Here is a 22,955-nt window from a genome sequence, read left to right as displayed (position 1 = left end):
ACATTTCAAAACAGACTATTGCAATTGTCTGTTAGGGACTGTTCATAAATCACATAGACTCACTGGGGGAGCGAGTGTCTGACTAAAGTCTACGTTTGTCTACGAGGGTGACGATGGGGTTTTGCCTAAAGTCTACGTAGTCTCATATTTTTTTAATTTTCAAGCAATTTACTTAGTTTAATTAGCCGGCCGCGCGTTTCCTTCGATTGATCAAAAAGATAGTTGAAATAGAGTATTCAACCAAATGCATGATGCTTGAGATCAGAATTGCAATTTGTCACGTCGAATGACCTTCACAGACTGACTAAAAACATTGTCGACTGTAATAAGTACTGCGAAAGTGATTATCAAATGAGATACTCCGTACTTCTATGACCAAGTAGAAGTATACTCAAAGACAGGCGACTCTATAGTTTTTTTCTTTCATTCTTCTATTCCATATTGAAGTGAAAATATAAAACAAAGTACTAACATAAACAAGAATAAATTAAGTTCATTATTCTTTGCAAAAAGTCATCGGACTTTAAGTTTATTGGAGTAAATGAATGAATATCAATTTTTATGCTTTCCGATTATTATTTAGTCACATCGTAATCAAGTAGTGAAAGGAGAAATGAAGATAATGTCAATCGCTTCTGCAATCCATGAGCGTTCTGATAAGTGATATGTCCAGAAAATTTTAGAAATCGGTAAAGGACCGATGTTAGCAGGGTGACAAAATGATCAAAATTTATCACTCATCTATAGCCGATCACGAATAATAAAAAGAAATTAATTATGAAAATACCAAATCGCGAGGAAGTCTAAAAAGCTATTCATATTTTTGTTCTGACGTGAAGTAGTTGTCAGTGTGATTTCTTCCAACCAAAAACGGATTTGAAAAATTAAAATTAAAAAAAAACAGATTTTGGTCTACGTGGTTTACGAACGGTCCCTTACTAAAATCTTCGTATTGAAAGTTTTCAATGAAATTACAAATTTGTTGTACCCAGCCTATATTAGTAAATTAAAAATGAATTGTTTTACGTTTAAAATATATAGTTTTGGAATCCATTACTAGCTGCCGAGAATGAAATGTATGAATGTTGTTTTTATTTCTTTATAGATATGATATGTGTTTATGAAAGGGCTGATCGCGAGTTCAAAAAGCGGTTTGATAATGAGTTTGGTATTTATATGTATCTGAAAGTAAGCCATTAGTCTCGAACCAATTGTCTAGACGAAACAGAATAATTTTTTCGAACAATTTCCGGATACAGGAAAGCATAGCAATCAGCCGATACGAATTGTGATCGGAGGCTGGTTTCCCTGGTTTTTGAATGGCAATAACTCTTACTTGTTATGTGTCATGTGTCATGTGGGACAATATTATCCTCAAGAAGTTTAAATGAATTCAATCAACGCCTTTGGCAGAGACAGGCAAATTTGTCAACAAGTTGAATTTGATTTTGTCTAACCCCGGAGCTTTATTGTTACACGATAAGAGCTCTAGTGAGAACTCTACCATCTAAAACGGTGTTTCGTTTGTATTTGACGTCGCGGCGCGGGAAATCCTCTGGTCCGGAGCAGAGTCTGGTCATACTTTTTTTAGCGAAATCGAATATCCAGCGGTTAGAATATTCCTCGTTTTCGTTCGTGGCATTTTTGATACGCATTCGTCGGGCTATGTTCCAAAGAGTGCTCATCGAGCTTTAATCAGACTTTTCATTTGAAATTCTAACGCCGCGTATTTCCGATAATTATCAATTCGCAAGTGTAGGCAGTTCCATCCGCAGAAATTCAATCGTTTAGTGAATCTAGAGGATGTATTCAAACGATTTCTTTTAACGTCTGATCCTGTAATAGCATTATCGATTAGAGTAACAACCAACGTGAGTGTACTCCATCTTCCCGAATATGCAGCTGAATTAGTTTTAATACGCTAGAAGACAGCAATACCTTATTTTAATATATATAGCTAATAAATGTCTTACATGTAAGAGCATTTTTCAATGAAAAACCCCAATGTTTGAACACAATTTAGAAAAATTTAAAAAATATCTCCTCCGAAATTTGTTTATAAACATGCTCGAAAGTATTTTATATCAAATGAAAGAAACAGATATTTTTTCCATTTACTCCAATGTTAGATATAGCAGTTTAAAAACGATCTGTTTTTGAACTAGTTTTGCTCATAACTTCGGTTCAGCAAATGCTACCTGAATGCGCTAGTCATCAAAAAATTGGTTTCAACAAACTCTAAAAAATATTCAAAGACACCAAAAACGAGAAGTGAAAAATAAGAAACCTAGAGCAAAAAATCTGATTTTTTTAGGAACAGGTTTTTCAGCAAAGTTGCTTGATATAAGTTTTCCTACAATTTTGCTGAAGGGTGCAGTCCTCTATCTCAACACATACGGAAAATAATTTTTGAATCACCCTAATAATAAGATCCACCCTAATACCATATGCTTCAAAATATGGCTTATCTTTCACTGATCATTTGTTTTGAAGACATCATAGCTCTAAAGTATAAGGCTAAGCCACAAATGTTTTTGTCCCCTTAAATTGTGGATCCGGACCACTGTGCAATGTCTGCTTTTTGCCTTACCATTGATCTATTAAGCAATCCATCACATCAATGGAGGCATAGGGTTCAAAGAGAAATCCGTCATTTGCCGTTTCAACCTTCCGAGCGAACGGACGTGCTTTTGTTAACTGCGAAACGCTGAAAACCAGTGCCGTGTGTGATAAAGCGATCGGACAATTGAAATTGTACCGTTATTGTATAATAGACAATTGTGCTCGTCCCGCTGAGAGGTTTTTACACATAATACAATAGTGCAGTGTATAGACGTTGAATAGTGAACATTTGGAGTAGTGTCGTGACCCGGTGCTGTGTGCTTTTTTTCCTCTTAGAGGTTTTTTGCACACAGATACAACAACAATTCAACCAACGCGTGGCCCCAGCGGCCGAGTTTTGTAGCACACCGATTAGCCAAGGCCAGGCATTGGTGGCTATTCATTTTTAAGCTAAGTATCATTCTCTTTCCCTTTTTTATCTGTCCTTGAAATTATCTGGTGGTATCCCAGATTTCTAACCCGTGCGGATACAATTCCGTGCCATGAACCCTGAAAAACGAAACCCTGACCCACCAGATGATAAAAAGGAGACAACTGTCGATAGCTAAACTCGCATTAAGAGCTATCCCGACGGACTTGCACTCCCGGCCGGATCGTACACGGTTTATTTCCGGCCCAAATAAAATGGAAAAAAATTAAATATTCTCCAAATATCGCGAGAGCTGACGAAGCGATACTCTACTGTCAAGAGTCACAGAGGACAAGCTTAGGGTCTCGTTAACCAGTGCAAAACAGGCTAACGAGATCGTTCAATGCGAGCTCTTTACGCGGGAATATCGTGTGTACATCCCAGCTCGTGAAGTCGAAATTGACGGCGTTGTCACCGATGCCAGTTTGACTTGCGATGACGTTCTTAAGTACGGGATGGGTTGCTTTAAAAGCCCCCTACCCCCAATCAGACTCGTATCGGGTGACATTCGCTGGCTCGGCTTTACCTAACTACGTCCTCCTGGACCGAGTTCGCCTCCCTGTTCGTCTCTATGTTCCGCGTATCATGAACTGCACCAACTGCAAGCAACTGGAACACACAGCGTCCCATTGCAGCAATAAGCCCCATTGTGCTAATTGTGGGGAGGCTCATGCGGATGGCTCCTGCGGTAAGGGTACTGTGCGATAACTCGAGCGGCGAGAGGGGTATTTCTTTCAATGCAACGAATTTTAACTATTGTTATTTTTTTTTCTCAAAGTTGAATCGACAAACCACACTTTATTTTTATTCCTTTTTAAATACAATGCACTAACTTCCCTGCTTGACCTAACTTCTACGTTAATCACTTCCACCGGTTGACATCTATTTTTGCATTTTTTTTACTACATACAACACTTTCCCTCAGGCACATAAATGTTGTGCCTGACCTAACTTTTATGCTAAATACTGCTTTTTGCCCTAATTACTGCTTTAGCACGAGTAATGGTGTCCAAGTTTGATAACGGTGTTACCCGGTCGCCCATGAAGCATTACTCTTAACAGTAGAATTAAGAAGCCCCGCTAAAATAAAAAACCGTCCTTTTTATACTCAAAATATAAGTACCTAACCAAAAGCTATATTTATATATATATATATATATATATATATATATATATATATATATATATATATATATATATATATATATATATATATATATATATATATATATATATATATATATTCCAGCTTTACGTATATCTGGTTGACTAACTACCACCTATAACTACCACCTATGGGTATACGTAAATTTACAGTTTTTTCTGGCTGATGCAATATGTTAAAATAGCCAGCCGTGAGCATTGCAATAACTGTACTGATCTACTATTTGTACTTGCTAAGATATAGATTTCGGCCTGATCTATGATAAAATTAGGGCTGTTGCAACTGCAAAGTGTCTTTACTGTAAGGAGGGTTCGCATGACCTGATGGCATGTCCCGTGTACAAAGTGCGCAAGGATGGTTTGAAACGTTCCCTGAAGGAACACTCCAAGTGTTCCTTTGCTGACATGCTCAAGAGTGCCACCCCCCCCCCCCCCCCCTAAGCAATCAACGAACATCTATACCTGCTTGTCAACTGACGAGAGCGAGTTTGACGACCCATTAGAAGGTTCATCTTCGGCGGTCCCTCATAGCTATAGGAAAAGAGTAAACAAATCCTCTCCTAAGCTCCCTAGTAAGGGTACGTAGTTGTCTACCGAAGGGCCTCCAACATTTATTGTTAGAAGTAGTGGAGACAAAGCTCTGAAGCAAAAAGTTCCTGGTCTCGGAAAACTCAATTCTGAGAAGGAATTCCCACCACTTCCCGGGACACCAAAATCCCCAAGTGCCCCTGAAAACCCAACAGAGAGCTAGCTGGGTGCTGGGCTCATAAAATTCTCTGATGTTGTGGACTGGATTTTTAACACCTTCAATATTTCTGATCCTCTTAAAAGCCTGTTTATGGCTTTGATACCTACAGTTAGAACTTTTTTGAAGCAGTTGACTGCAAAATGGCCCCTTCTTTCAGCGATCGTATCCTTTGATGGCTAACTCATCCACCGAGGTCACGGATTCAATCACTGTTTTACAGTGGAATTGTAGAAGTATCATCCCAAAAATAGATTCTTTTAAAATTCTTGTGAATAATCTGAAATGTGACGCATTTGCATTGTGCGAAACTTGGCTAACTTCTGATGTATCCCTAAACTTCCACATTTTTAACATTATTCGCCTGGATCGAGACGATTCCTACGGAGGAGTACTTTTGGGGATCAAAAAGTGCTATTCCTTCTATCGAATTAACCTCCCATCGATACCAGGTATTGAAGTTGTCGCATGTCATGTCACAATGAAAGGCAAGGACCTTTGCATTGCTTCCATCTACAATCCACCAAGAACCTAGGTTGGGTACCGCTGGCTTAGCGATATCATGAAGCTTCTTCCCACGCCGACGTTAGTTTTAAGAGACTTTAACTCTCACTGTACGGGATGGGGTTGTCTTCATGATGACAACAGATCAACCGCCATCTATGATCTTTGCGATAACTTCAATATGACTATTTTGAATACCGGAGAAATGACACGGATTCCCGCACCACCAGCAAGACCAAGCGCGCTGGATTTATCCTTATGCTCGACCTCGCTACGGTTGGATTGCACGTGGAAGGTGATCCCCGATCCCCACGGTAGCGACCATCTACCTATCGTAATTTCAATCGCCTGCGATTTAGGACCTTCGGAGACGTATGACCTCACACGAAGTATTGATTGGAAATACTACGCAAATCCGATATCTGAGAAACTAGAATCAACACAAGAACTTCCTCCGGAGGAAGAGTACACGTTGTTGGCTGGCTTGATTCTCGACACCGCGACACAAGCTCAGACGAAACGTGTGCCTGGCGCGAAAACCAACATCCGTCCCCTAACCTGTGGTGGGACAAAGAGTGCTCATCACTCAACGCGGAAAGATCTTTATCGTTCAAAAAGTTCAGAAAAATCGGAACACTCGATGATTATCGGAATTACGCGGCGTTAGACACGCAAATGAAGAACTTAGTCGAAGCAAAGAAACTTGGTTATTGGCGACGGTTTGTTGAAGGATTATCAAAAGAAACATCGATGAGCACTCTTTGGAACACAGCCCGACGAATGCGCAACCAAAACGCCACGAATGAAAGCGAGGAATATTCCAACCGCTGGATATTCGATTTCGCTAAAAAAGTATGCCCAGACTCTGTTCCGGAACAGAAGATCACCCGCGCCGCGACATTAAATACAAACGAAACACCGTTTACGATGGTAGAGTTCTCACTCGCACTCTTGTCGTGTAACAATAAAGTCCCGGGGCTAAACAGAATTAAATTCAACTTGTTTCAGAACAGTCAACTGTGAAAAGATATTCTACACTGACGGATCATACATCAACGAGTCCACAGGCTTCGGCATCTTCAATAAAAACATCACCGCTTTTTACAAACTCAGTGATCCGGCTTCAGTTTACGTCGCAGAACTAGCTGCCATTCAGTACACTCTTGAGATCATTGAAACCTTGCCCAAAGATCATTACTTCATTGTCACGGACAGTCTAAGTTCAATAGAAGCTCTCCGGGCAATAAAGCCAGGAAAGTATCCCCCCTATTTTCTGGGGAAAATATGGGAACACTTGAGAGCTTTACCTGGACGGTCTTGTTTAATATCCTTAGTCTGGGTCCCATCGCATTGTTCCATTCTAGGCAGTGAACAGGCAGACTCATTGGCTAAAGTGGGCGCATTAGAAGGTGATATTTATGAAAGACCAATATGCTTCAATGAATTTTTCAGAATCTCTCGTCAGAAAACACTCGAAAGTTGGCAAACTTCATGGAGCAATAACGAACTGGGACGATGGCTACACTCCATTATCCCTAGGGTATCGACGAAACCTTGGATCAGGGGGATGAACGTGAGTCCCGATTTCATTCGTGTTATGTCGCGGCTCATGTCAAATCACTACACTTTCAACGCACATCTCCGGCGTGTTGGGCTTGCGGAGAGCGGTCTCTGCACCTGTGGCGACGGTTATCATGACATCGAGCATGTCGTGTGGTCGTGCGTAGAGTATCGCGACGTCAGGTCGGAGCTACTGGAATCCCTCAGGGCCCGAGGTAGACCGTCCAATGTTCCGGTTCGGGATGTGTTGGCGAGTCGGGATAGTTTATATATGCTTCTCATATACCAGTGCCTTAAACACATTGATATACAAGTGTAATCTGTAGTTTCCTCTCTCTTGTCGAGGCTAAGAATAATCTTCACATACAGGTTCGAGACTAACATTCGCCCGATTCTCCAAATCCCTCGCCTGTCCACCATCTCTGTAGAAAATAACAAGATCTTTTTGCTGTCACTAACTTCTTCGTTCCCCCTTTCTCCGTTTCTCCACCATCTCGATGTCAACTAATTAGATCTTTATCGTTTTTGGTCATTCGTTCTCATACCCCCTTTTTCACTCCGTTTTCCACAAAATTACTTCTCTATACTTTTTTCATTCTCTTAGGCAAAATCATCGCCCACGGGAAAACTGCTTCAGTCGATGAACAACATGCGGGCCACCCGCTGGGTCTCCGTGACCTGGGGGTGTTTCCCGCGGACCCGTTGAAACGTATAATCGTCATCTGGAAGACACTAATGTCATATTTAACCCACCGACCATTGCCGATTGCCAGCTGCAGACTGAATCTGCCAGAATCGACCATTGCGACCTGAATTCACCACTACCCTAATGATAATACCCTAGTTTTAAGTTAGTTATAATTTAAAATAAGAAAATGCCCTTGGCATCTAAGAGCTTAAGCAGTATGCCTTAAAATATGTTACTATTGAATAAAAAAAAAGAGAAATCCGGGTAAAAAACTGTAGTTACGATCTTTGAAAGAAATACTTTCCTCAAGTAATGCATTTTCGGACCATGATCAATTTTCATGGGAAAACTTATTGCTCATGGTTTCATAAGTAGTTAAAATGATTGGTTTCATGATTTTGTAATCATGACAGCAGTAACGGATTTTTCTTCCGTGCTGACCACCTACGCTCGATAGAAATCTCAAAAATATTTTCAAGTAAGTTCAGATGTATTAATCATAAAAAATATTTTACACGGACGATTCACGAATTGAAGAAGCCACTGAGTTCGGTATGTTGAACTGAAATGTTTCGGCCTCATTTAGGCTTCAACAACCTACACCTGTTTATATATCAAAGTTAGCAGCAGTTCATTATAGCTTGAGAGTAATCGTCACATTATCTCCAAACCATTATTTCATCTTCACAGATAGTCTGAGTGCAATTGAAGCCATTCGTTCAAACGTGACTAACAAAAATAAATTGTTTATTTTGGGCAAAATTAGACAGTACCTGAACGATAATTGAATAATAATTATTGAATCACTATGGTCTGGGTCTCAGCTTATAGCTCCATTTCAGGCATACACTAAAAATAAGAGAATAATATAAAACAAAATTTCCTACGATTTGCTCGGTCAGTTTGAATTAGGAATCTCGTTAGTCACAATATTAAAAAAAACTGTTTTAATCCACCTAGTGATATGCCTTTCTCATATTAGTCATACTATTATAAATATGACTCGTTCATTGAATAGAAAGAGGAAAGTTTATTCGCACTTAATCTAGCAAAATCTACGAATCAACACACCCTACAGTTTCGTAATCGAAAGTATTATCCACAACGAATCCATGGTAATACCTTATCGTTGGAATCTATAAGTTTATGAAATCGATTTGGCCATCTTGAAGAAAAATGAGTGAGATACTTTTGGCAATTTTTGACCACTATTTCCATTACTTCCGAAATTTTATTTCCAGAGCAATAGACAGAGGAATAGACGAAATTGGTTCGTATGATCAGCAACAAATATTATCCACAACTTCGTCGCTTTAAGTGGCAGTATAAATTTTTTAGCGCTTATGCATCTCTGAGAAAATAGATTGAGTTTCCTTATGGATTTCAACCGGATTCAAGGATAGCCGGAATTCATTTGATACTACCAATGACTAACGGTTGGAATAGTTTCGAGTCCTGCTGAGGAATGTTTTGACGGATTTAGCTTCGTCGCATAAAGTGGCGATGTAAAATTTTTAACTTTCTTCACCCTGTAATTCCGAAACCAAAAGCTGTATCCGGAGAAAATTCTTAAGCTTTGTATGGAACGATAAGGCCTTTGAACCTAAGTTTGTGAAAATTGGCCATGTGAGTAAGTAATCAGCTTCGGTGTGTGCATCGTTTGTGAAGCCATGTTGTGTTTTCTTATTCCGTGCCTGCACGTACGTTGCCACTCACTCATAAAACTGAAGATTTTACACTTATTGCGCTCTAGTTCCGAAACTGAAAGTAAGATCTGGATGAAATATTCTAAAAATTTTCTGAATAACTTCAGTACCTTTCGTTTGTGTCGTTGTTTGTGAAAATCGGTTGAGTTATTTCCGAAAAAATTGAGTGCATATTTTTTCCTTAATTTCCACATATTATTCTATAACTCTGGAACCGGAAGTCGGATTCAAATAAAATTCAACAGAAGGCTATGTGACCATAAGATCTTTTATTTGAATCTAAGTCTGTGAAAATTGGTTCGGCCATCTTTGAAAAAAATGGGAACTGGAAACTGGATCGAGATAAAATTCAATAGCAGGCTACGGGTTCATTGAATCTAAGTTGTGAAAGTCAGTTAAGCCATCTCCGAGAAAAGTGAGTACATATTTTGTCGTGAATACGACTTACTTTACTATGGGGTGCCTTTTCAAAATTTACCCTCTGAGAGAGTGATAAGTTTTTGATCGTGAATATCTCTTGTTGTATCTAACGAATCAACATAATTTTTGCTACATGCCATCGGAAATATGATCACAATTTTATAATAAAATTTTCAGTTGTGTGACATAATCTCGAATAGTTCAAAATTAAACTTTTCTTAAATGTTTGGTACAAACGAGTATCAAAGAGAATAATTCATAAGGCACGTTTGCCTTTCTCATATTTTTAGGCTCATAGCTCAGTGATCTGTGAAAGGATTTATATAATCTAACTACCAATAGAATCGAATTTTTTCAACTTAGACGTGTATAGCAACAGCGTTGAAGTATTTCAATAGTACACTATTGAAAAACCTGTCTCATTTGACCCATGTCAACACCAGCCAATCAGAACGCGTTCTGAGGAAGAGAACAAAATATTATGATTTGTTCTTCGCGCACCTTCGGTAAATATCCTCAGTTTAGTGTAAATTTAGAACTGTTTGATTTGATTTGTGCACTTTTCGCTGTGTGAAATTCTCAGTAATCGAGATCAAGTGAAGCCTTCTTTGTTTTTGCGAAAAATGTGGAAAAGAGGAATACTTGCATAATTCATACAATTGATCAACTAATTGATATTCGGAAGTGTTAAGGAACATGTCAGTTGTTTTCGTATTCACGACATCCAGTTATGTCTCTGACATTACCCACCCACCCGCCTTTTTGTTACACATGTGTACCGTTGCCTACCGACTTTATATTGTCATTTTTATGGCGGTTTGAAAGCTTCGACACTCATCGCCCTGTAATTTGTGGAACCGTAAATCAGACCGGATGAAATTCCACAGTAGCTTTTGAGACAACATGAGCTTGTGAAAATCGATTCAAGCATCGCTGAGAAATCGAAGTGAGTTCCCCTTCACAAAAAAAACTGTTATCACTTGTTATCTTTTCTCGGTGACACTAAAGTGGATCTACGCATCTTGTGCTGTATGTTTTGTCAGAATCACTTGTTATCTCTTCTGGGTAACACTAAAGTGGATCTACGCATCTTGTGCTGTATGTTTTGTTCACGAATAATAGCTATTATCCCTCAGTGAATGTTTCTTCTTGCACTTGCTACCATCAGGGTATGTGCTGACAAATCCGATATTTACTTTTATTTATCACTATTCAAAAACTTCTTTCATACTTTTTTGTCAGCCACATTTAGCGGATTCTCTTCTTATCACTATTCAAAACTGCTTTCATGCTTTTCTGCCAGCCACATTTAGCGGATTCTTTTCTTATCACTATTCAAAACTGTTTTCGTGCGTTTCTGTCAGCCACATTTAGCGGATTCTTTTTTCATCACTATTCAAAACTGCTTTCGTGCTTTTCTGTCAGCCACATTTAGCGGATTCTTTTCTTATCACTATTCAAAACTGCTTTCGTGCTTTGCTGTCCGCCACATTTAGCGGATTCTTTTCTTACAACGATATTGCACACGGATTGGTACTACTTGAAAACGATTAACACGAGAACGACCTTTTTCTTTTAAGTGTTAATCGCGCAATGAATAATATTTTTATTTCGTCCTAAAATTTCACTGGCTACTCTTTAAACTATGACGACCGTGACTTGAAGCTACTCTCCGCGAACTCTTTCAAACTGACTGACGCCCTACTCTTCCCAACTATGGGTTTTTGAACTCCTAACATTTTCTTTCGGGTGAAGCCCGAAGATTTTAGTACAAGCTGAGCTTGCGATCTTAAGTAGAAAGTTCATCCGACTTTCTATCCAAGTTGTACCAAAGTGGTGAGAGCCGCGAACCGAAACCACTGTCACTATGTCAATGGCAGTGACCAGTTCTGTGAAAGGACGTGCAGGCGAAGGCTTGTTTCACGTAAAGGTGAAGGCTTGTTTCACGTAAAGATGAAGGCTTGTTTCACGACTAGGTTGCTATTCTTGGAATGCTGCAAGTTCAATGAAATTCAACGAAAAACTTTTGTGAGGGCGCTGCATGCCCCTTACTTACGGAGCTTGATGTTACCAGAAGGGTTATCATAAAGTCGACTGCGTTGGTTTACAAAGTTCGTGGTTGGGTCACAAAATTGTTGTTTTCATAATTACGGATGCCTTACTTGTTTAAAAAAAACTTTATTTTTTCATTTTTCTAACTACGTGAATTACTTTTCCTAACCTTACGCTGATCCTTGTGTGTGTGTGTGTGTTCTCCTTTGACGCCATCCTGTTCCATGGTATGCTTCTATCGTTGCTTTATCTGTGGGGTGCTCGATCGGTTGCTAGTCTCGGACTCTGGGTACCGTATCATTTTTTCATTCCTAATAGCTCGTTGGCTTCTCGTTGATTAGTCGTGTATAGGTATTTTGTATTGTTGCTTCTCATCAAGGCATCTCGTTGATTAGTCACTCGCTTCATTGAGTATAGTTTAGAATTCGTTGTCTCATTTGAGTTTCGGGCGTCATCGTTCTGCAAGAGGTGATGAAACGCTCGATCTCAAGCTTGGGTAAAATGTGTTGAGGCTCCTAGCGGTTTTTCATATATTTCATTTGATTTCGTGGTTGTTTTCTTCGTAGTGTTTTTAGTTTTCCACGTATTAATAAACTTTGATTTTCATATGTTTGTTTATGGTATTCAGTTGAGCTTGGCGATGCTCACTGACTTAAATATTCGGGTAACAATTTGTGGCATACCCGTGCAAGTCATCTTTAACTGTGTTGGCTGCGTTTACTTCATTCTTGTTTTGTTATCAGTTGTACTTGTAGATGCAGCAATTTCTGGCGTTGCCTTTACTTCAATTTGTTATCACGGTCTTCCATACTGTATTCGTATTTTTTTTCTGCCCCGATTTTTCAACTCTACTGTTCTTCCTTCTGTCATCTTGGTGGTTCCACGGTTCCCTCTGTCTTCAACTTGCCACCGCATCCGACCACACCCTCTTGTTCTCTTAGGTAGCTTGGATAAGCTACCGACATCCTTCCTTCTGCGACGACTATTTTCGTGCACACACACAGTTTAGGACTCCAAATTGTAAAAAAAAAACTCCTAGTCATTTTGTATGATTCTGTGCCTCTAATGTAATCCATTTTCTATTCTATGATTGTTGTTATTATTATTATTATTATTATTATTATTATTATTATTATTATTATTATTATTATTATTATTATTATTATATACGTATGTTTTCATAACTGGATTGTGCATCATATTCTTTTTTCATGGTCATATCTTTGTGCATCGTATTTTTCGTTTTCGTTATCATACTTGTTCTTTCTATTAGTTGAGTCTGTTTTTTAACTTTAATGCATTTAAGTGTATCTGTCGATATATTTATTCATCTGTATGTTATCTCGACTGAATTTCATTTAGCAGAGAAGTTTTCATGTTTATGTATATTTTTTTCGTTGAGGTACCTCGCACCTTTTAACCCGTAGATCATCTTTTCTAAACTGTCCCACAACTAGCTTCTATACCGTATTCATTTTAATGGTACCTTACCATCTTCGCCTCCATAGCTTCAGAAGTCGTCCTTCGTTCTATTACTGGAATCGCTTCTAAACTGGTCGGTTGTCTAGTATCCAGGCCGCAGCTCCTCTCCCCAACTACCCGAGCTGGTTCTTCCGGCGTGTGTTCCTGTTTTTCCTTTTTAAAAATAAACTTAAATCTGGGCTTTAATACCTTTCCGGTAATAACAGTAACCATAAAGTAACTTAGATTCTAATTCCGTGTTGCCTTCAATAAAAAAAAAATTTTGTCGTGAATACGACTCACTCTACTATGGGGCGCCTTTTCAAAATTTACCCTCTGAGAGAGTGATAAGTTTTTGATCGTGAATATCTCCGGTTATATCTAACGAATCAACATAATTCTTGCTACATGCCATCGGAAATATGATCACAATTTTATGACAAAACTTTCAGTTGTGTGACATATTCTTAAATAGTTCACAATTAAACTTTTCTGAAATGTTTGGTATAAACGAGTATCAAAGAAGATAATTCATAAGGCGCGTTTGCCTTTCTCGTATTTTTAAAGCTCATAGCTTAGTGATCTGTAGAAGGATTTATATAATCTAACTACCAATAGAATCGAAAATCTTCAACTTGAACGTGTATTACAACAATATTGAAGCTTTTCAATAGTACACTATTGAAAAACCTGTTTGATTTAACCCATGACAGCACCAGCCAATCAGAACGCGAATATAAAATATAAATCCATATAAAAGTTGAATGGAATAAAAATCCATATAAAAGTTGAATGGTTCATTTTTCCTACCATTTGCTGAGCAACTCTTCCCGAAACAAGACACACGACAGCAACATCGAGGACCTGTCGTCTCATTGTTTCCCGATATGAATGCACGAGACACCGTCGGCACAATGACACCGAAAAAGGCAGCCAAAAAGTCCAGCAAGGCCCATTGCCGAAACAAGACACACACGAGAACCATCTCAGTTTCCACTTGATTTGCGCATTCTACTTTCCAGGCGTATCAGAACTGGCTAAACTTAAAGCAATTCTAAAAATTTCTTTATCACAGTGATGTGGTCATTCTGAAAAGGACGGGGTTTTCAACGGATGGCCAGCTGCAGATGGCGAGGGATGATTTTCGTTTTCGTTGTCATGGGCAGCGTTACCGGCCAATTCCAACACTTCGGCAACCAAGTACTCCATCACTGCCGCCAGATAGACCGATGCACCAGCACTGACACGCTCGGCGTTGTTCCCCTTCCGAGGTAAACGATGGATTCTGCCGCCAACTGGGCACTTCAGACCAGCACGGTTTAAGCGGGACTTTGCCTTGCCCTTAACTATTCCTCCTGTGTGCGTGTTTAACAGCTCGACGACCAATTCAGTACTGGCTGCCGCTCTGCTAACTCTCTCTTTTATATCGTTTCACTGTTTCCCGTTCTGCGTATAGGAAAGGAATTCTAACAAAGGGGAAGTCCGTCCACCGCTACCACTAGCACGTATAAAAGGAAATGTGATGTGAGAAATAGCGTCATTTAAGTTTAAGCAGCTACTCTGTACGTACGAGACACCGTCAGAACGATGGCTCCGAAAACAGGTAGAAAAGCAGATTTGTACCATTACTAACACATTCAATTACGAACGGCAATGCGGAAGCGAATGTTGAACACATCTTTATACTAGTATGGGGTCGTGTGAAAATATGCCTTGCGAAACAGGGTTGCCATATATACAGATTAATATGTATTATTATTATTATTATTATTATTATTATTAGAATCACTCTTGCATACCGAAGATCGTAGATACATTTCAGACCAGGCCATTGCAATTGTCTCGTACTGGAATTTCGAGAAGAATCAGATATCTTCGAACTTCATAGCTTCAATAAAAATAAACTACAAATTTGTTGTACCTAGCTTCCTATATTAGCAAATTAAAAAGGAATTGTTTCAAGTTTGGAATATATAGTTGTAGAATAGTAGCTGTTTAATGTAACTAATCTGTACTTTAATGTAGGTGTATCGCTTCAAATTCTATTAGCGAAAAAGAGGAAAGCTTGCACAATTCATACAATCAATCAACTAACTGATATTCGGAAAAGTGATGGGAGCGTGTCAGTTTTTTCGTATTCACGACATCCAGTTATGTCTCTGACATTACTCACCCGACTTTTTTGTCTTGTTATGTTGTTTCCAAACTATTTCCCTTTATGCTGCCAATTCCTATCTCTTTTTCTCTGGAGGATTCTAATATTATTAGTTTGTTAGTGACAGAGTTTTCACATATATGCTTTTTTTAACCCCCATGAATTCTTTTGTATATAATATTTTAATTATTTGTTGTATCTTTATTTCATTGTGTTTTTGTAACTTTTACATGTCCATATTGTCGTATCTGTACATTATTAACATCTAAATTTGAGTGCGTAATTTGCACTTTAGAAATCATCAATGCATTCATATAGTACGCATATATTTTTTCCCATTCCGGGAATTTCATTGTTTCACCACAGAAATTCTCCTTATTTAAAACATTATAACCGTATTCTGTGCCATTTTGTTTACTTCCCTTGAGTAATGTACTCTCCTTTTTTTAAACGAATGGTAACTTTTCCCCAGTTCATTTTAATTTTTAGCATTATAGCTTCCTCCCAAGAAATCATTTTTCTCACATCTATAATCCTCCTCTTAAATTTATCATTTTTTCATACGTTTCAATTCCTTTAAGAATATTCCGCTTTTCTCCTTTATATGTTTTCCCCCAATATATATCTTCTCTGACAATGTATCCTATTGTACTATTTTCCCTCTGATGTTTCTTTATCATGTTCCCGATTTGTCTGCTAATAATCATCAATTTCACCTTATTTTTCTTTCTCCGTTTGGTGTCCACTTGTTTTCATTGTGTTCGTTTCATTGCATATACATATAATTTATTCCCTATTGACTCTCGTATTTTTTATCCCATGACATAGTAAAACGTAAGTGTTATATCTTTCTGATAGTATTTATCTTTTCTCGTGTTAGAATTGGTTCATTTTGACTTTCATCTTACATATTTCGCTGATATTTTTCCCTTCTTGGTATTTTTTTAATACTTTTACCTTATTGGGTGTTTTTCTTACACTTGGGTGTTAAGTTTTTCGTTGAATTCTAATGTCAACGTATCATTGTATGATGTTTACTGTTAATTTAACGTTTGCGCGACCGTGGCACTCCCCTGATTTTCCATCGGTGCTACAATTCAATATCTAGTCAGATCGTCTTGCATAACGAGTCTGTATCTGTTACCCCATTCTGACTCAGGTAATACTACTATGTCCATATACAATTTCTCGAATGGTTCCGACGATGTCGTAGTGATTCTCATTGGACTTATGTTCGATCGACCGATTTTAGTTTTATTATTACCGTTCCAACTTTTTTTCAGGCTTGGTGCTCCGCGTAACTTTTTAGGCTTGGTCTAGTTGCCCAATAAGTATACTGTCATATATACCTCCGAGAGAAAAGAATGGTGTGTTGTTCTATTGTTTACCGCCTTGGTGTCTATGAAGCCAAACAATGCAGATACTTGTTGTCTTTTCAGATACCCTTCACCTAGGTCAGACAAGGCAGATACAGGCTCGATGCAGCCGTTTGATTCCTGTTGCGGTATGCGTGCAACTTGTATTAATGACGTCGCGTCACGTGCACTGATTCAATACCGCTTCTTTCCCCCGTACTCTATTCGTGATTTGGTTGCTAAACTTCTAGCCGCAAATATGGCCGCGATCGTTTTGATGTGTTGCCTAGCAACGCATTTTGCTGTAGGCTCCGCCCATACGAGTTGATTTTCCATCTTTTTAAATATATACTTCATGGCATGCACTCCTGTCCAAGAACGGCTACCGTTGCTTACTCGTAAAATGATGCGTGAAAATTCCGATTTCCTCACTCATACGCGTAAGGTTCGGTTGGCCCCTCTCGCAGTCACCTTGACTTTATAAACATATAACCAATGCCAGCTGTTTTGCTGGTCGTTTTACTGTTCATTTAGAAAGGTCAATAGTATTATCGCGAGTTTTTTTTTATTACTACGTGTTCTCTGGTACATGTGCTCCGTGTTGACCGTGTCAAAAACGTTAACAAATAAAATGCTCCTGCCAGCTCCGATCAGAGTAAATACTATAACAGTGATCAATTTTCCATTACTCACCCTATTAGTATTAATTCGTTGATCATTATTTTTGCCTTCAATTCTTTTCCTTTAGCACTATCGGTCTTTCCTTACCGCTTCTTTCCTCCCCGCGACCAGTGCCGCTGTCACCAAAATGAATAACCTGTATTCTGCCGCGCAGTCCGAGTGGCGTGTACAGAGGTTTGGGGGGGTGTTCTTCACAATTAGAAATACTAATCTCTTTTTTCTGTTCTTCTTTAAACTTCTTTTATATACTTTTATTACTTCACAATTAAGGTTATTAAACTATGGCGGCGAACTACACAATAGCAGAAAAATCTTCGCAAAAAACTGTTATCACTTGTTATCTTTTCTCTGTAACACTAAAGTGGATCTACGCATCTTGTGCTATATGTTTTGTCAGAATCACTTGTTATCTCTTCTCGGTAACACTAAAGTGGATCTACGTTTCTTGTGCTGTTTTGTTCACGAAGTTTCTTCTGCACTTGCTACCATCAGGCTATGTGCTGACAAATCCGATATTTACTTTTATTTATCACTATTCAAAACTGCTTTTGTGCTTTTCTGTCAGCCACATTTAGTGGATTCTTTTTTTACAACGATATTGTACACGGATTGGTACTACTTGAAAACGATTATTAACACCAAAACGACCTTTTTCTTTTTAGTGTTAATCGCGCAATGAATAATATTTTTATTTCGTCCTAAAGTTTCACTGCCTACGCTCTAAACTATAACGACCGTGACATGCAGCTAATCTCCGCGAGCTCTTTGAAACTGACTGACGCCCTACTCTTCCCAACTATGGGTTTTTAAACTCCTAACATTTTCATTCTGGTGAAGCCCGAAGATTTTAGTACAAGCTGAGCTTGCGATCTTTAGTAGAAAGTTCATCCGACTTTCTATCGAAGTTGTACCAAAATACCGAGAGCCGCGAACCGAAATCACTATGTCAATGGCAGTGACCAGTGCCCGTGAAAAGATATTTTTGTTGCTACTTGGCTTGTTTGAAAGGAGACTAGTTTTCCTTCACGACTGCGTTGCTAGGAACAAGCACTGACGAATTAAGTATATATGCTGACAAACTAAATAGTTCTGCAAACTAGGAGAATTTATCAGTTAGCTATGGGATTTATACATGTTTTTGCCATCGTTTGTGAAAATCACTCACGAAATTGAAGATTTTACACTTATCGCTCTCTAGTTCCGAAACTGAAAGTCAGGTCTGGATGAAATGCTCTAAAAAAATTTTGAATAACTTCAGTACCTTTCGTTTGAGTCGTTGTTTGTGAAAATCGGTTGAGCCATTGCCGAGAAAATTGAGTGCAAGTTTTTTTTTTAATTTACACAGTTTAATATTACACAGTTGATTTGTGTTTTTTTTAAATTTACACATATTACCCTATAACTCCAGAACCAGAAATCGAATTTAAATAAAATTCAATTAAAGCCACTGTGGGATGCGAACGAGTTGCATACCACCCTGAAACGTGGGTAGCGACAGTTGTCAAAAAGAGTGAATTACCGCGAGCGCGGAGCTAAGTAAAAGAGAATAAATATTACAGTCTTTAATGGTAAAAACGTCTCTGACCTTTATTCAACTGGTTCGAAACGCCTCATTGGTGACGCGAGGTCCTCCAGCAGCATCGAAAGCACGACGGATGCATCCCGAAAAAGTGAAAGCAGCTAAAGAAGAATTCCGTGTGATGTGTGACTTGGGGATCTGCCGCCAAACAAGCAGCAGCTGGGCAAGTCCGCTGCATTGTGTGCTGTAGAAAAACGGCCAATGGAGGTTCGTTGGTGACTACCGCCGCTTGTTCCAGATCGATATCCAGTTCCTCATATTCACGATCTACTGCACTCTTTCCACGGTAAATCCACCTTCTCCACTATAGACTTAGAAAGGGCTTATCACCAAATTCCCCTTGGAAGAAGACGACATTCCCAAAACGGCAGTAATAACCCCGTTTGGGTTATTCGAGTTCACGCGAATGCAATTTGGCTTGTGCAATGCCAGTCAAACATTCCAGCGGTATATGAACAAAATTTTCGGAGAATTGGATTTTGTGGTGGTTTTGATAGATGACATCTGCATAGCATCATCATCTCCGTCAGAGCATCTGGCAGAATCCACACTTCTTTATTACCCCGATTCAGAAAAACGACTCAGCCTTATGATCGATGCTTCAAATACGGCTGCAGGGGCAGTTTTACAACAGCTCAACTACAAAATCTCAGTGCAATTACTCCACATTTGGCCGTGAACTGACCGCTATGAAAATGGCTGTAAAGTATTTCCGACATTTCCTTGAAGGACGGAACTTTACTATTTTCACGGATCATCATCCATTAACTTTTGCTTTGGCAACCGCATCCTGCTCACGTTTGCCACACGAGGAGCGATATTTACAATTCATATCCCAATTCACAGCGGACATCAGGCACATCAGTGGTAGAGATAATATCACCGCCGATGCGCTATCGCGTGTTGACAGTATACTTGCTCCAACGTCTATTGATTTCGAAGCGATTAGTCGTGACCAGAAAAACGATACGGAACTACATGCTTTAATGAAATCCACCAACACATCTTTGAAATTCGAACAAAAATCCTTACCCGACCGCAGTAATCAAATATATTGCGACAGGTCGGCTTCGTCTATTTGTACCAAAACCTCATCGCATGGATGTTATGACCTATTTCCATGGGATAGCACATCCCGGAACACGAGCAACCAGGAACTTAATAACGCAACGCTTCGTGTGGCCTTCCATGAACTCCGATATCAACAGCTTCGTCAAGCATTGCGTGTCATGTCAGCGTTCGAAGGTACAACGCCACACTACGTCCCCTCTTCCAAAGGCTCGGTTTCAACATGTTCATATTGATATTGTTGGACCACTTCCTCCGTCGCAAGAGCATCGGTATCTTCTCACGATGATTGATCGGTTTACTCGCTGGCCGGAGGTTGTTCCACTGATGGACATCACAGCAAACACTACAGCACATGCGTTGTATTCACATTGCATCGCAAGATTTGGCGTTCCAGAAATCATTACAACAGACCAAGGCCGCCAGTTCGAATCGGAACTGTTCCACGAGTTAACTAAAATGCTCGGCGTTCACCACATCAGGACAACTGCGTACCGCTCGCAAGCTAACGGAATCGTCGAAAGTTTCCACGGGACTCTGAAAGCCTCAATTATGTGCGTGAACCCGAAGAATTGGTACGTCGAATTACCGATGATCATGCTTGGACTACGGGTTGCAATTCGGCAAGAATTAAAGTGTTCGGCGGCAGATTTGGTATAGGGTCAAAGTTTGCGCATTCCTGGTGAATTCTTCGATTCTCCTACCTCCACAGTTGATCGGACGGATTTTTGTAAACAGTTGCATCGCACGTTCGAAAAGGTGAAGCCACCCAAACCAAGCCGACATGGTCATTCAAAAGCATTCGTCGCAGCAGAGTTAAATTCTTGTACTCACGTGTTTGTCAGAGTGGATTCGGTGAAAAGACCCCTTCAACACCCATACGAAGGTCCGTATCAGGTGGTGAAGCGTGATAATAAATTCATGGACTTGTTGATTTCCGGAAAAACCCAACGAATATCCATTGATCGACTAAAGCCTGCCTTCACATGCAACGCTGATTTGAAGGATTATCCTCCGGACGATTGTAAAACTAAAGTTACACCAAGCGGACACCGTATCAGATTTCTTGTGTAACTGGGGGGGCTCTGTGGGATGCGAACGAGTTGCATACCACCCTGAAACGTGGGTAGCGACAGTTGTCAAAAAGAGTGAATTACCGCGTGCGCGGAGCTAAGCAAGAGAGAATAAATATTACAGTCTTTAATAGTAAAAACGTCTCTGACCTTTATTCAACCGATTCGAAACGCCACACCACCTTTGAAAATATTAAGTTCCTTTTCCATTTTTTTGGTGCACACCCTACATCTCCTGAACCAGAAATTGGATCGAGACGAAATTCAATAGCAAGCTATGGGATCATAAGACCTTTCATTGAATCAAAAATGTGAAAATCAGTTAAGCCATCTCCGAGAAAAGTAAGTACATATTTTTGTTACACATACACACACAGACATTTTATCAGTTCGTCGAGCTGAATCGAACGGTATGTAACATTCGGTCCTCCGGGCCTTGATTAAAAGGTCAGTTTTCACAGTGATTGCATATCCTATGAGAATGGCAAAACACGCTCCAGAAAATGCAATTTTCATACCTATCAGTTTGTAATTCTGGAACCGAAGGTCTTACCCGGATGAGATTTGGTAAAGTTATATGGGGTTGTAAGACTTTTCATTCGAACCTATGGTTGTGAAAATTGGATGAGCATTCTCTGAAAATATCGATTGCACGTTTCTAATTCATTTTTCACATATTACCCCGTGACCGGAAGTCGGATCCAGATGAAATTCAATAGCAAATCATGGGATTATAAGGCTTTTGATTTGAATCATAGTTGAAGAAAATCGGTTGAGTTGTCTCTGAGAAAAACGAGTGCACTTTTTCTTCATGCATGTGTAAAAACATTCTACTCGGTCATCCAGAACCGGAAATCCGATCCGGGTAAAATTCAATAGCAACCTATGAGATCAAGAGACATTTCATTAAAACTAAGTTTCTGAAAAAATCGAGTGCACATTTTTGTTATATACACACATATTTTGCACGACACGCTTTGTGTGATGATTCGTTCAATTGATGTGCTTGGAATTTTGCGCGCCTTATTTCAACACTAAATTTAACCTTAATGGTCGTTCCTATCAAACATTTTAAAAATCTTCGATTTTGATTTGTATGTGATTATTTTATACTACTGGAAATTTAATCATAAATTGCTGACCATATTTCTGATGATATGGTAACGGTCACTCGGTAACGGCAGAAATAATATTGCGTCTGCTTAGAGATGTAAATTGAACTGCAAGTAGGCGATGGCAGAAGAATTTGAACTGCTTCAAGCACTGATGAGGCGAAACGCGAAGAATATTAACAAATGATTGAGTTATGACGTTCAAAATTATGACAAAAAGGATCTTTTCACGAACCCGCTAGAAGCCACTCAGCTCCGATATATTATATTTTATCTTGGATTGTCAGCTTGAGAGGGAATGTAAACAAAGTAGCTACTGAGTTACGACGACCCTAACTGTCGCAAACAAGAACGGTACAATTCTAAATACTGATCAGAATAGTTTAAATTAGTTTCTTTAAACAGGTCATTTTAAGCTTAGCGGTTTAAATTTAACTGCTAGGCGGAGATAGCAAGAGATTTGAACTGCTTTAGCACTGATGTGCCGAAGGCGAAGCATGAAGAAATCGAGATACGTGCATTTTGCACAAACCAACAATCTTCTAAATGGTCACACTCTACGACGACCAGTAATAAATCGTCACTCGATTACACCCGATCT

At 39.2% G+C, this 22,955-nt stretch overlaps 1 protein-coding gene across 4 annotated transcripts in view; it reads right to left on the bottom strand.

Moving 5' to 3' along the window:
• The window catches only part of LOC131437280 (myotubularin-related protein 10), a 271,863-nt gene that overhangs the window by 5,105 nt on the left and 243,803 nt on the right, over positions 1-22,955 (bottom strand). The gene's annotated exons all lie outside the window — the stretch shown is intronic.

This window comes from Malaya genurostris, chromosome 3 (genome assembly GCF_030247185.1).
Source record: "Malaya genurostris strain Urasoe2022 chromosome 3, Malgen_1.1, whole genome shotgun sequence".
Lineage (NCBI taxonomy): Eukaryota > Metazoa > Arthropoda > Insecta > Diptera > Culicidae > Malaya > Malaya genurostris.
The sequence above is the reverse complement of the archived record's forward strand: the minus strand, read 5'-3'. Positions and strand labels throughout refer to the sequence as shown.